Source organism: Callithrix jacchus, chromosome 13 (assembly GCF_049354715.1).
Source record: "Callithrix jacchus isolate 240 chromosome 13, calJac240_pri, whole genome shotgun sequence".
NCBI classification, from domain to species: Eukaryota; Metazoa; Chordata; class Mammalia; order Primates; family Cebidae; genus Callithrix; species Callithrix jacchus.
In genome coordinates, this window is record NC_133514.1 from 54,212,899 (window position 1) to 54,226,679 (window position 13,781).

Here is a 13,781-nt window from a genome sequence, read left to right on the forward strand (position 1 = left end):
TCCTTTCCCCAAGGTTTCATCCCTCATATGGGGTGGCGTCTTGGTGGGGGTACCTGGGATGGTGCACTGATGACATCTGAGTGATGGACACACATTTTAAGTAAATAAAGGAAATCTGTGGTCCTAAGGTTGTTGGGTACCCCATCTAGTACTGTGGTTATATAGTTTTTTTCACACATTGGGTCAAAGTATTATACTTCAGGGTGTAGAAGTGCTTTAGGCAAATTCCCTGTCTTCTCCATAAGCCATTCAGCAAATACAATAATGTGTCAGTAGTGTCTGAGATCATCCTTCTGTGTCAAGAGTTATGTGAGGATTTAACAGGCTATGATCCCTTTAGAAATGGTACCACATTAATAAAAGAAACAGTCGTCAGTAGCTATTGCTTTTCTAGACTACATTGAGGAAAAGGATTCTGGTCAAATAGGTCATTTGAGGCTATTTTGCAACCTTGAAAAGAGATGAAATGAAGTCAGTGAAATTCAAGATGCAATTTATTCTGTTCAGCTCCAGGGAAGAAGCAAGTGAGCTGAGATGGGCCCAGGTCCACCATGGCAGCCGACATGTGTTACTTAGTGAGGCCAGTTTAACAATGTGGGGCCTGGATTCATTTGCTTTCCTAGAGGGGTGGTTAGTGGAGTAGGTTCTGGGGCAGCTGCAAGTACCTGGTCAGTATAGTGATGGTGTGAACGCCTGCTTTGCCAGTTATTACTGTGTAATCTTGAGATGGCAAACCACCTTTCTGATCCTCATTTCCTATAGCTATAAAAGTAGGGCAGTTACCTTGATTGGCGGGATGACTGGGAGAATTCCATGAGACAATAGTAACTGGCACTTGTGGAGTAGTTCTCATGTGACAGGCCCTGCACTGACTCACAGCCTCATTAGTCCCTCACAGCCACCCTGGAAAGGTGCTGTCATTCTCCCACTTGACAATATGAGAAAACTGAGCTCCAGAGAGGGCAAGGAACATGCCCAGGATCACACAGCATGGTAGGTAGAATACGCACCCATGTCTGTCTGACCAGACCTCAAACTCTTAAATCTGCTTACCACCATGGCTCCCAAATGTTGCTGCAAAGTGGAATTACCTGGGGAACTTTAAAAAGTTCTGATGCCCAGATCTCACCCCAGACCAGTTACATCAAGAGGTCTGGGTGGGGCCAGGCACTGATTTTTTTTTTTTTTAAAGCAAGGTGTTGCTCTGTCACCTAGGCTGGTAGTTTGATCATTGCTCATTGCTGGGCTCAAGTGATCCTCCCACCTCAGTCTCTGCAGCAGCTGGGACTATATCTATGCATCACCACACCTGGCTAATTGTTTTATTTTTTGTAGAGGTGGGGATCTCACTATATTGTCCAGGCTGGTCTCAAACTCCTGGCCTCAAGAGATCCTCCCAAAGTATCGGGATTATAGCCATGAAACACTGTGCCTGGCCAGGCATAAGGGGTTTCTGAAGCTCCCCTGGTGATTCCAGTGTGCATTATAGGTTTGGGAACCACTAGCTTAAGAAATTCTCCTCTACTGTTGGCTCTTGAATCTGGCTGCTTATTAGAGTCACCAGGTGAAACATTTAAAATATTACCAAAAACCACATCCAAGAGATTCTGATTTGTTTGGTCTGGGGTGGGGCCTTAAGTCACTCTGGGTGATTCTAAGATGCAACCAGGTAGAGACTGCTGTTCCACATTGTAAGTAAAGCACCCAGTACTAGTAACAGCTAGAGAATGTGGACAGTTAATGAAAGTATGTATAAAATGAAGGTTTGGTAAGGATGTTCTTAAGGTCCCTTCCAACTTGCATCCAGGAAAATTACTATTCCCTAGGAAAATTACTATTCACCTAGGAAAATTCCCTAGGAAAATTACTGTTCACCTTTGTCTCAGTGTGCTTGCTCAAGGGAGGAATGCAACCTGTACTTCAACGAGTGTTTGGAGGGAAAAGGAATAAGGGTAGGAGCAGCATCCTGGAAATATTTAGCCTGGTCCCTTGTGCTTCGTACATGTAGTTAGTTCATGAGTGAGCTCAATTGTACTTTCATCTACCCTCTTAGCCAAAATAACTGAAAGTTTCCTTTATATGAAGTCAGAGAATTGAATAAGGGGAAAAAACTTTGCAGAGCTTTAAATTTTTTTTTAAGTTTCTTTTTTTTTTTTTAATTATGCTTTAAGTTCTGGGATACATGTGCAGGACATACAGGTTTGTTACATAGGTATACATGTGCCATGGTGGTTTGCTGCACCCATCAACACACCATCTACATTAGGTATTTCTCCTAATGCTGTCCCTCCTCTAGCCCCCTACACCTGACAGGGCCCAGTGTGTTATGTTCCACTCCCTGTGTCCATGTGTTCTCATTGTTCAACTCTCACTTATGAGTGAGAATATGCAGTGTTTGGTTTTCTGCTCCTGTGTTAATTTGCTGATAATGATGGTTTCCAGCTTCATCCATATCCCTGCAAAAGACACGAATTCAGCCTTTTTATGGCTGCATAGTATTCTGTGGTATATATGTACTACCTTTTCTTTATCCAGTCTATCATTGATGGACATTTGGGTTGGTTCCAAGTCTTTGCTATCGTGAGTAGTGCTGCAATAAACATACATGTGCATGTGTCTTTGTAATAGAATGATTGGGTATATACCCAGTCATGGGATTGCTGGGTCAAATGGTATTTCTGGTTCTAGATCCTTGAGGAATTGATACACTGTCTTCCACAATGGTTGAACTAATTTACACTCCCACCAACAGTGTAAAAGAGCTCCCATGTCTCCACGTCCTCTGTAGCATCTGTTGTTTCCTGATTTTTTTTAATGATTGTCATTCTAACTGGTGTGAGATGGTGTCTCATTGTGGTTTTGATTTGCATTTCTCTTAATAACCAGTGATGATGAGCTTTTTTCTCATATGTTTGTTGGTTGCATAAATGTCTTCTTTGGTAAGTGTCTATTCATATCTTTCACCCACTTTTTGATGGGATTGTTTGTTTTTTTCTTGTAAATTTGTTTAAGTTCTTTGTAGATTCTGGATATTAGCCCTCTGTCAGACGGATAGATTGCAAAAATTTTCTTCCATTCTGTAGGTTGACTGTTCACTCTGATGATAGTTTCTTTTGCTGTGCAAAAACTCTTTAGTTTAATTAGATCCCATTTGTTAATTTTGGCTTTTGTCACCATTGCTTTTGGTGTTTTAGTCATGAAGTCTTTGCTCATGCCTATGTCCTGAATGGTGTTGCCTAGGTTTTCTTCTAGCATTTTTATGGCTTTAGGTCTTATGTTTAAGTCTTTAATCCATCTTGAGTGAATTTTTATATAATGTGTAAGGAAGGGATCCAGTTTCAGTTTTCTACATACAGCTAGCCAGTTTTCCAAACACCATTTATTAAATAGGGAATCCTTTCATCATTGCTCGTTTTTGTCAGATTTGTCAAAGATCAGATGGTTGTAAATGTGTGAGGTTATTTCTGAGGACTTTGTTTTGTTCCATTGGTCTATATATCTGTTTTGGTACCAGTACCATGTTGTTTTGGTTAGTGTAGGCTTGTAGTATAGTTTGAAATCAGATAATGTGATGCCTGCAGCTTTGTTCTTTTTGCTTATGATTGTCTTGGCTATATGGGCTCTTTTTTGGTTCTATATGAAATTTGCTTCCACGTGAGGAAAGTCAATGGTAGCTTGATGGGGATAGCATTGAATCTATAAACTACTTTGGGCAATATGGCCATTTTCACAACATTGATTCTTCCTATCCATAAACAAGGAATGCTTTTCCATTTGTTTCCTCTCTAATTTCCTTGAGCAGTGATTTGTAGTTCTCCTTGAAAAGATCCTTAACATCCCTTGTAAGTTGTATTCCTAGGGTATTTTTATTCCCTTTGTGGCAATTGTGAATGGGAGTTCACTCATGGTTTGGCTCTCTGTTTGTGTACTATTGGTGTATAGGAATGCTGGTGATTTTTGCACATTGATTTTGTATCCTGAGACTTTGCCAAACATGTTTGTCAGCTTAAGAAGATTTTGGGCTGAGACAATGGGGTTTTCTAAATATACAATCATGCCATATGCAAACGGAGACAATGTGACTTCCTCTCTTCCTATTTGAATATGGTTTATTTCTTTCTTTTACCGGATTGCCCTGGCCAGAACTTCCAGTACTATATTGAATATTAGTGGTGAGAGAGGGCATCCTTGTCTCGTGCCTGTTTTCAAAGGGAATGCTTCCAGCTTTTTCTCATTCAGTATGATATTGGCTTTGGGTCTGTCATAAATTGCTCTTACCGTTTTGAGATATGTTCCATCAATACCTAGTTTATTGAGAGTGTTTAGAATGAAGGGGTGTTGAATTTTATCAAAGGTCTTTTCTGCATCTATTGAGATAATCATGTAGTTTTTGTCATTGGTTCTGTTTATGTAATGGATTATGTTTATTTATTTGTGTATGTTGAACCAGCCTTGCATCCCAGGGATGAAGCCGACTTGATTGTGGTGGGTGATTTTTTTGATGTGGATTCAGTTTGTCTGTATTTTATTGAGGATTTTCACATTGATGTTCATCAGGGATACGGGCCCGACATTTTTTTTTGTTATGTCTCCAGGTTTTGGTATTAGGATGATGCTGGCCTCATAAAATGAGTTAGGGAGGAGTCCCTCTTTTTCTATTATTTGGAATAGTTTCAGAAGTAATGGTACCAGCTCCTTTTTGTACCTTTGGTAGAATTTGGCTGTGAATTCATCTGGTCCTGGAGTTTTTTTGATTGATAGGCTATTAATTATTGCCTCAATTTCAGAACTTGTTATTGGTCTATTCAGAGATTCGACTTCATCCTGGTTTAGTCTAGGGAGGATATATGTGTCTAGGAATTTATCCATTTCTTCTAGATTTTCTACTTTATTTGCATAGAGGTGCTGATAGTATTCTCTGATGGTAGTTTGTATTTCTGTGGGATTGGTAGTGATATACCCTTTATCTTTTTTTATTGTGTCTATGTGAGTGTTCTCTCTTTTTTCTTTATTAGTCTGGATAGCAGTCTATCTATTTTGTTAATCTTTTCAAAAACCAGCTCCTTTATTCATTGAATTCTTGAAGGGTTTTTCGTGTCTCTATCTCCTTCAGTTCTGCTCTGTTCTTACTTATTTCTTGTCACCTTCAAACTTTTGAATTTGTTTGCTCTTGCTTCTCTAGTTCTTCTAATTGTGATGTCAGGGTGTCAATTTTAGATCTTTCCTGCTTCCTCATGTGGGCATTTCATGCTGTAAATTTCCCTCTACCCACTGCTTTACATATGTTTCAGAGATTCTGGTACATTGTGTCTTTGTTCTCATTGGTTTCAAAGAACTTTGTTATTTCTGCCTTACTTTTGTTATTTACCCAGTAGTCATTCAGGAGCAGGCTGTTCAATTTCTATGTAGTTGTGTGGTTTTGAGTGAGTTTTTTTTTTCTTTCTTTCTTTTTTTTTTTCTTTGAGTGAGTTTCTTAATCCTGAGTTCTAATGTGATTGCACTGTGGTCTGAGAGACTGCTTGTTATGATTTCCATTCTTTTGCATTTGCTGAGGAGTGTTTTACTTCCACTTATGTGGTCAATTTTAGAATAAGTGTGATGTGGTACTGAGAAGAAGGTACATTCTGTTGTTTTGGGGTGGAGAGTTCTGTAGATGTCTATTAGATCCACTTGGTCCAGAGCTGAGTTCAAGTCCTGAATATCCTTGTTAATTTTCTGTCTCGTAGATCTTTGTAATATTTACAGTGAGGTGTTAAAGTCTCCCAGTATTATTGCATGGGAGTCTGTCTGTTTGTAGGTCTCTAAGAACTTGATTGATGAATTGGGGTGCTCCTGTATTGGGTGCATATATATCTAGGAGAGTTAGCTCTTCTTGTTGCATTGATCCCTTTACCATTAGGTAATGCCCTTCTTTGTCTTTATTTATTTATTTTTGTTTAAAGTCTGTTTTATTGCAACACCTGCTTTTTTTTTTTTCCTTTCCATTTACTTGGCAATTTTCCTCAATCCCTTTATTTTGAATGTATGTGTGACTTTGCATGTGAGATGAGTATCCTGAATACAGCACACTGATGGGTCTTGACTTTTTTTCTAGTTTGCCAGTCTGTGTCTTTTAATTGGGGAATTTAACCTGTTTACATTTAAGGTTAATATTGTTATGTGTGAATTTGATCCTGTCTTTATGATGCCAGCTGGTTATTTTACCCATTAATTGATGTAGTTTCTTTATAGTGCCAATGATCTTTACAATTTGGTATGTTTTTGCAGTGGCTGGTACTGGTTTTTCCTTTTCATATTTAGTGCTTCCTTCAAGAGCTCTTGTAAAGCAGTCCTGATGATGACAAAATCTCTCAGCATTTGTCCGTGTGTAAAGGATTTTATTTCTCTTTTACTTACAAAGCTTAGTTTAGCTGGATATGAAATTCTGGGTTGAAGATTATTTTCTTTAAGAATGTTGAATACTGACCTGTACTCTATTCTGGCTTGTAAGGTTTCTGTGGAGAGATCTGCTCTTAGTCTGATGGGCTTCTCTTTGTGGGTAACCCAGCCTTTCTCTCTGGCTGCCCTCAACATTTTCATCTCAACCTTGGTGAATCTGATGATTATGTGCCTCGGGATTGCTCTTTTTTTGAGGAGTAACTTTGTGGTGTTCTCTATATTTTCTGAATTTGAATGCTGGCCTGTCTTGCTAGGCTGGGGAAGTTCTCCTGGATAATATCCTAAAGAGTGCTTTCCAACTTGGTTCCATTCTCCCCGTCACTTTCAGGTATACCAATGAAATGTAGGTTTGGTTTTTTCACATAGTCCCATATTTCTTGGAGGCTTTGTTCATTCCTTTTCATTCTTTTTACTCTAATCTTGTCTTCATGCTTTGTTTCATTCAGTTGATCTTCAATCTCTGATATCTTTTCTTCTGCTTGATCTATTCGGCTACTGATACTTATGTATGCTTCATGAAGTTCTCATGCTGTGTTTTTCAGCTCCATCAGGTATGTTCTCTAAAGTGGTTATTCTAGTTAGCAATACGTCTAACCTTTTTTTAAGGTTCTTAGCTTCCTTGCATTGAGTTAGAACATGCTCCTTTAGCTCAGAGGAGTTTGTTATTACCCACCTTCTGAAGTCTACTTTTGTTAATTTGTCAAATTCATTATCTGTCCAGTTTTGTTTCCTTGCTCATAAGGAGTTGCGATCCTTTGGAGGACAACAGGCATCTTGGTTTCTGGAATTTTCAGCCATTTTGCACTGGTTTTTCCTCATCATCATGGATTTATCCATCTTTGATCTTTGATGTTGGTGACCTTCGGATAAGGTTTCTGTGTGGATGTGTGGATATCCTTTTTGTTGATGTTGATGCTATTTCTATTTGTTAGTTTTCCTTCTAATAGTCAGGGCCGTCTGCTGCAGGTCTGCTGGAGTTTGGTAGAGGTCCACCCCAGACCCTGTTTGCCTGGGTTTCACCAGTGGAGGCTACAGAACAGCAAAGATTGCTGCCTGTTCCTTCCTCTGGAAACTTTGTTCCAGAGGGGCACCCACTGGATACCAGTCAGAGCTCTCCTATGTGAGGTGTCTACTGACCCCTGCTGGGAGTTGTCTCCTAGTCAGGTGGCACAGGGATCAGGGACCCACTTGAGGAGGCAGTCTGTCCGTTAGAAGAGCTCGAGCCCTGTGCTGGAGGATCCACTGCTGTCTTCTGTGCTGGCAGGCAGAAATTTTAAGTCTACTGAGGCTGTGGCCACAGTTTTCCCCTTCCCCCAGGGGGTTTGTCCCAGGGAGATGGGAGTTTGATCTATAAGCCCCTGATTGGGGCTGCTGCCTTTCTTTCAGAGATGCCCTTCCCAGAGAGGAAGAACCTAGAGAGGCAGTCTGGTTACAGCATCTTTGCAGAGCTGAGGTGGGCTACTCAGCTAGTTGAGGGAGTTCCCTGACCTCTTGCACTTCCCAGGTGAGGGGACACCCCATCCTGCTTTGGCTTGCCCTCCAGGTGCTGTCCCCATTGTCTAATTAGTCACAATGAGATGAGCTGGGTACCTTTGTTTGAAATGCAGAAATAACGTGCTGCGTTGATCTCGCTGGTAGCTTCAGGCTGGAGATGTTCCTATTTCGCCATCTTGCCCAGTTCAAACTTCCTGGTGGCATGGTTTATACTGTGAAGGGAATACTGCCTACTCAAACCTCAGTAATGGTGGATGCCCCTCCCCCCAACCAACTCAAACATCCCAGGTTGACTTCAGACTGCTGTACTGGCAGTGAGAATTTCAAGCCAGTGGATCTTAGCTTGCTAAGCTCCATGGGGGTGGGATCTGCTGAGTTAGACCACTTGGCTCCCTGGCTTTAGCCCCCTTTCCAGGGAAGTGAATGGTTCTGCCTGCTGGTATTCCAGGTGCCACTGGGGTATATGTATATTAAAAAAAAAAAAAAACTCCTGCAGCTAGCTCAGTGTCTGCTCAAATGGCTGCCCAGTTTTGTTCTTGAAATCTAGGGTCCTGGTGATGTAGGCACCCGAGGGAATCTCCCAGTCTGTGGGTTGTGAAGACCTTGGGAAAAGTGTAGTATATGGGCCAAAGTGCACTGCTCCTGACAGCAGAGTCCCTCAAGCTTCCCTTGGCTAGGTGAGGGAGTTCCCTGACCTCTTGCACTTCCCAGGTGAGGGGACACCCCACCCTGCTTTGGCTTGCCCTACAAGTGCTGCACCCACTGTCTAACCAGTTGCAATGAGATGAGCTGGGTACCTTAGTTGGAAATGCAGAAATCACCCACCTTCTGCATTGATCTCACTGGGAGCTTCAGGCTGGAGCTGCTCCTAGTTGGCCACCTTGCCAGCCACTCCTGAGCTTTAAATTCTTTTACTTCTGTTAATATGAAGTGGTAGTTTTATATGCTGTGGAAATTCTATCTTCTGTTTTGATTTCTTTCCCTAATGTTACTTATATATGTATTTCCATTTTTTAAAACAGTTATCCAGTTAGATTGGCCAAGTTATGCTGCATTCACGAACAATTCCCAAATCTCAGTGGCATAATGCAGTAAGAGCTCAGTTTTCACTCATGCTTCATATCTAAGTGGGTCCATGTTTCCCAGTCACTGAGGGACCCACTTATGTAATGCTTTTCCAATTCCTGAAGCTGAAAAAGGAACATGGTAAGTGGGCACTGGCTCTTAAAACCTCCTGCAAGAAGTGACACATGTGGCTGTTCACATTTTATTGGCCAAAGAACTGTGCCTCACTTCAAAGGGTGGTGGAAAAGTATGACTTTTTTATGTCTTCAGTGGGAGTAAATAGACTATTTTGAACAGCTGTAATGACTAACACAACAAAATTTACATATCTCATTTTTGTTAGCACTGCCTGAGAACTTTATTTATTTGTTCTCACAAATAAACAGCCACAAACCCATAAGACAGTATGAATGTCGCTACCAATGTCAGTAGGGCACACTGGAGGAAGTTGACATGAATTGATGGGCGTAGGGAGGGAGAGTTTTTTATGGGAACAAGATGAAAGGTGACGCTTCCTATGAAATGCCATAGAAGACGGTATGCCTGGAAGGGAGTAAACTGGTATTGTGCCAGGGCATGCACTGCACGCTGCCAGCTGTTACTAAGGGATTACTATGTTAGGATGGATGGCAGGGTTCTGGGTATCAGGAGGGCTGAGCTCCTTTACCCCACTTCGGTTTTGTAGTTACCTTAAAAAACTCCAAAGGAGTATTACATGCATAACCTACACTTTGAAATTTTTTGTCTCACTCTTTCTGTCCCCTCCCTGTTTCTACTTGCAGAAATCTTATGTTCTACAAAGGACTCTTACCAAACAGGTCAGTGTGAGGTCTTCCTAGACCATCCTCCCAGACAGAATGAGTCCATTTATGTGCACACTGTACACTTACATATACTATTATAGCACTTACATATTGTGTTGTAATTTGCCATTTATACAATTATTTTATTTAACAAAATTTAGTACCAGGTACTATTCTACATGCTTAACCGGTACTATCTTGTTTAGTCCTCATAACCTGACTGGCCATAACAGTGGTTACTGTTACTACTTCCATTTTGCATATGAGACAGCTCAGTCTCAGAAAGAGTAGGTACTTTCCCCAAGGCCATTCAGTGAGAAAGGACTGGAGCAGGATTGAAGCCCAGGTAGTTGGACTTCCTTGACTAGGTCAGCAGCCCCTGGGGAGCAGGTAGGTCACAGTTAGCTTCGTTTTCTCACCAGCTAGTTTAGTACCTGGCCAATAGGAGTGTTTATTAGGTGAACAGGCACAGTAGTGAAACCTGTTGATGGACCATAACTTGATTAGCCCATTTCCAAATTTTATGGTATGATTTGTACTGCTACAAATATATTTTATAAATTAGTTTGATATCATTGGGGTTAGTTGGGGTAAATTCCCTTAAATGAAATGACTCAAGACATATAAGCAATTTTATAGATAATTGCTTACATCACTCTCCCAAAATTTGGAATTTATCATTCCGACAGCTGCTTTTAGGTGCACTGATTTTATCATTATATTCTCAGTGCTTTGTTTTTATTTTAACCAATTTAAGATGATTTTTACAAGGGACCACATGGACTGGGATTGGCCTGTAGACCTGGGGCCACTGATGATTGATGAATTCATTCTAGGATTACTATGGGAATTATGAACTTTTATTTGGATTCCCGGAGCCCTGTTGAAGTTTATTAGCTTACTGGGAAGTCATAGTGGGTGGGTTTTTTCAATCTAATAGACAGAACTGGGGCCTTTCAAGCTAATAGACAGAGCTGGGCCTAGGAAAAATAAGCAGCCAGCATTCTTTGTGTTCCTGTTCTATTCCTTCAGATTAGATTGTTCAGTAGCACTGAGGACCGTGTTTACCCAGCCCTACCCTACCAGCCCCACACTGAGACCTCAGTTGTCCCCTGACAAAAACAAATTTAAAGAGAAGGAACTCATTTTTACTAAATTGTAAATCACTGGTAATAGTTTGGAAGCACCAACCTAAAAGTTGGAGAAGGGATTGCCCCTTAAAAAGAAAAATGGCAGAAAGGCCTGTGAACCTTGTTGTGTAATCCTGAGCCCTGAAGAGAATGGGGTTTAGAAGGTTCTTCTTGGCCCAAGGCCATTTGCAGGAAGGCTGGCCTGGACTGAGGTGCAGCAGCAGAATAACTAAGGGCTTCTTCAGTTTCTAGCTGAACAGCTGGGGTAGATTCTGGAGTTTGGTAGTGGGGCCTGCTAGAGCGTGGTTACAGCTGCACAGCAAGGGGCCAGCCTGATGGTGGTGAGGCCGGTAACAGCAGAAAGCCGTTCAAGCCATTGCTGGTGCTTCCCCGGGTCAGCACCACAGCCTTGCTTCTGGAAGACTTCCAATCTCATCCACTTCTAATCTTTAACACAGTAATCCAAAAATGCAAATCACATTATGTAACTGCTTGCTTTTTATCTTCCAGTGGCTTTTTTATCCCCCTCGCCTAGAACAAAATCTAAACCCTTTTCTGCGGATTACTAGGACTCTTTTAAGCCCCATGACCCTTCCTCCTGCCACTCTCTGGTGCCCTTGCCCATGTTGCTGTGACCATGGTGGCCTTTGTCCACTTCCTGGAATACACCAAGTTCATGGCCCCCTCCCATCTCGACCTTGTACCAGCTCTTCCTTTACCTGGCAGACAGATTCTTGTTCATAGGCCTCAGAGCAAATGGCACTCCCTAGGGAAGCCTCTTAGTTGTCCTTTATCCCACTTAGCCTTGCTTGCTATTTGTTTCCTATAAATAAGTTCCACAAGGCAGGGAGCTTGTCCTTTCTGTTTATCTCTGGTGTTTGCGATTCTTAGAATGGTATCTTGCACACAATAGGTAAACAACAAACCTTAATCCTTATAATAACCCTGGGAATTGTTGCTGCTTTTCAAATAAGTCTTGGCCGGGCGTGGTGGCTGACGCCTGTAATCCCAGCACTTTGGAAAACCGAGATGGGTAGATCACCTGAGGTCAGGAGTTCAAGACCAGCCTGGCCAAAAAATGCATTTTGCTAAAAGAGTAAATTTTAGGTGCTCTTGCCATAACTGTATGAGACATTAATATGTTAATTGCCTCGACTATAGTAGTCCTTTTACTTTGTATATCAAAACATCATGTTGTAAATTAAACATATACAACAAAAAATAAATTAATTTTTTAAAATAAGGAGTTTGTAAACCTTACATTCATTGTACAGGAACAAAAAGGGTGAAACAAATGTATTACATAAGAATTACAGGCCATTCTACAGGAAAAAAGGGTGAAGCTAATGTGCTTAAGAATTATGATGTACACAGATATAAAAAATAGATGCATAACACTGAAAACACTAACACGTTACCTCCTGGTAAGAAGAGAGGGTGAAATGTGGCCACTATTGCCCAGTTTGGCTGCAGTTGTACAAGAAATTTCTCTGGGCTGCTGGTGCTGGCTGTTACCCAGCAGGCAGGGCACGCCTGGCGTGTGAGGTCTATGGCTATGTTTGAGGAATCTTCTGCTGCTTTCTTTAGGGCATAAAAGCAACTGGCACATTCATGGCAGCTCATGGAGCCATTCCCTTCAGGCAGCTGCTCTCCTTTCACAGCCGTGTGTGACCCACATAGTAGCCTTGGCATTCATCTGGACAGTGGTGTGGAAAATGATTTCATTCTCCTGTCTTGCCTGGCCTTTAACAGTTGGAATGTTTCCCTAGACCCAAGAATACATATGCCCAACTTTCAGAAAAGAAGATGCTAGGGGAAGTTCCTAGCCAGCTTTCAAGGCATCGGTGCTGCCAGATGTGGCTTTTTCATGGAAAGTTCTGCTCCCAGCCTGGTTCCTGCACCACTGCCCAGTGCAACCTGTGTCTCTTCCTGCCCCTCACACCTCTTCTCCTCCCATCTCCCGCTTACTTCTCCTCCTGTACACTGAAATGCTTCCTCTACTGCCAGGTCCAACTCAAGCCCTACTGTACTTAGAATTTCTACACCATTTTTGCATTTCGTTGCTTTTGTGCCTGGGAATTTTATCTCTTCCAACCAGATGGCAAGTTTTATGGGGGCCAGAGCTTTTTCCTTGCAATTTTGGTGTGTCCCACAGTGACATACAGTCTTTACTGCCTTCCTGATGCCCTCTATTCTAACTGCACCCTGATTTTCCTTTGCTGGGTTTTCCTGTCACCATGAATGCCTCAAGGCCAGACATGAGACTTAATTTCTGTCAATGAGAATCACCGGTCCTGGGCTTTCACTGGAGCTCCTGGTAAGAGACCCCTTTTCTCTAGGAGTTGTTAAACTAATAGAAGCTGCTGGGGACCATTGTTGCCAAATTTTGTGATGCCTGTTTGAGAATAAAGCCACACAGAGGAGCCAGAGTTGGGACACTGAGAAAAGTCCTGATGGTATGGTTTGAGGCTCAGTCATGAGAGCCACAGCTTCCCTTCCTGTTGCTGGCTGGTTGCTTCCAACTGAAGGAATACCAATGCACCTCTCAGCATTTGCCATCTGCACAGAATAGGCACAAAATATTTACTGACCTGCTGATGGTTTGTTTGCAGGTATAGCTAGAGTGGTTAAATGAAATATTTATATTTTGCATTTAAAAGTCTTTATTGTGGTAAAATCTATATGCCATTTTAGCCATTTTTAAATGTACAACTCAGAGGCATCAAGTATATTCACTGTGCACCATCTCCACTGCTCATTTCCAGGACTTTTTCATCATCCTAAACAGAAGTTCTGTACCCACTACACACCAATTCCCCATTCCCCCTTCAACCCTTGACAACCGCCGTTT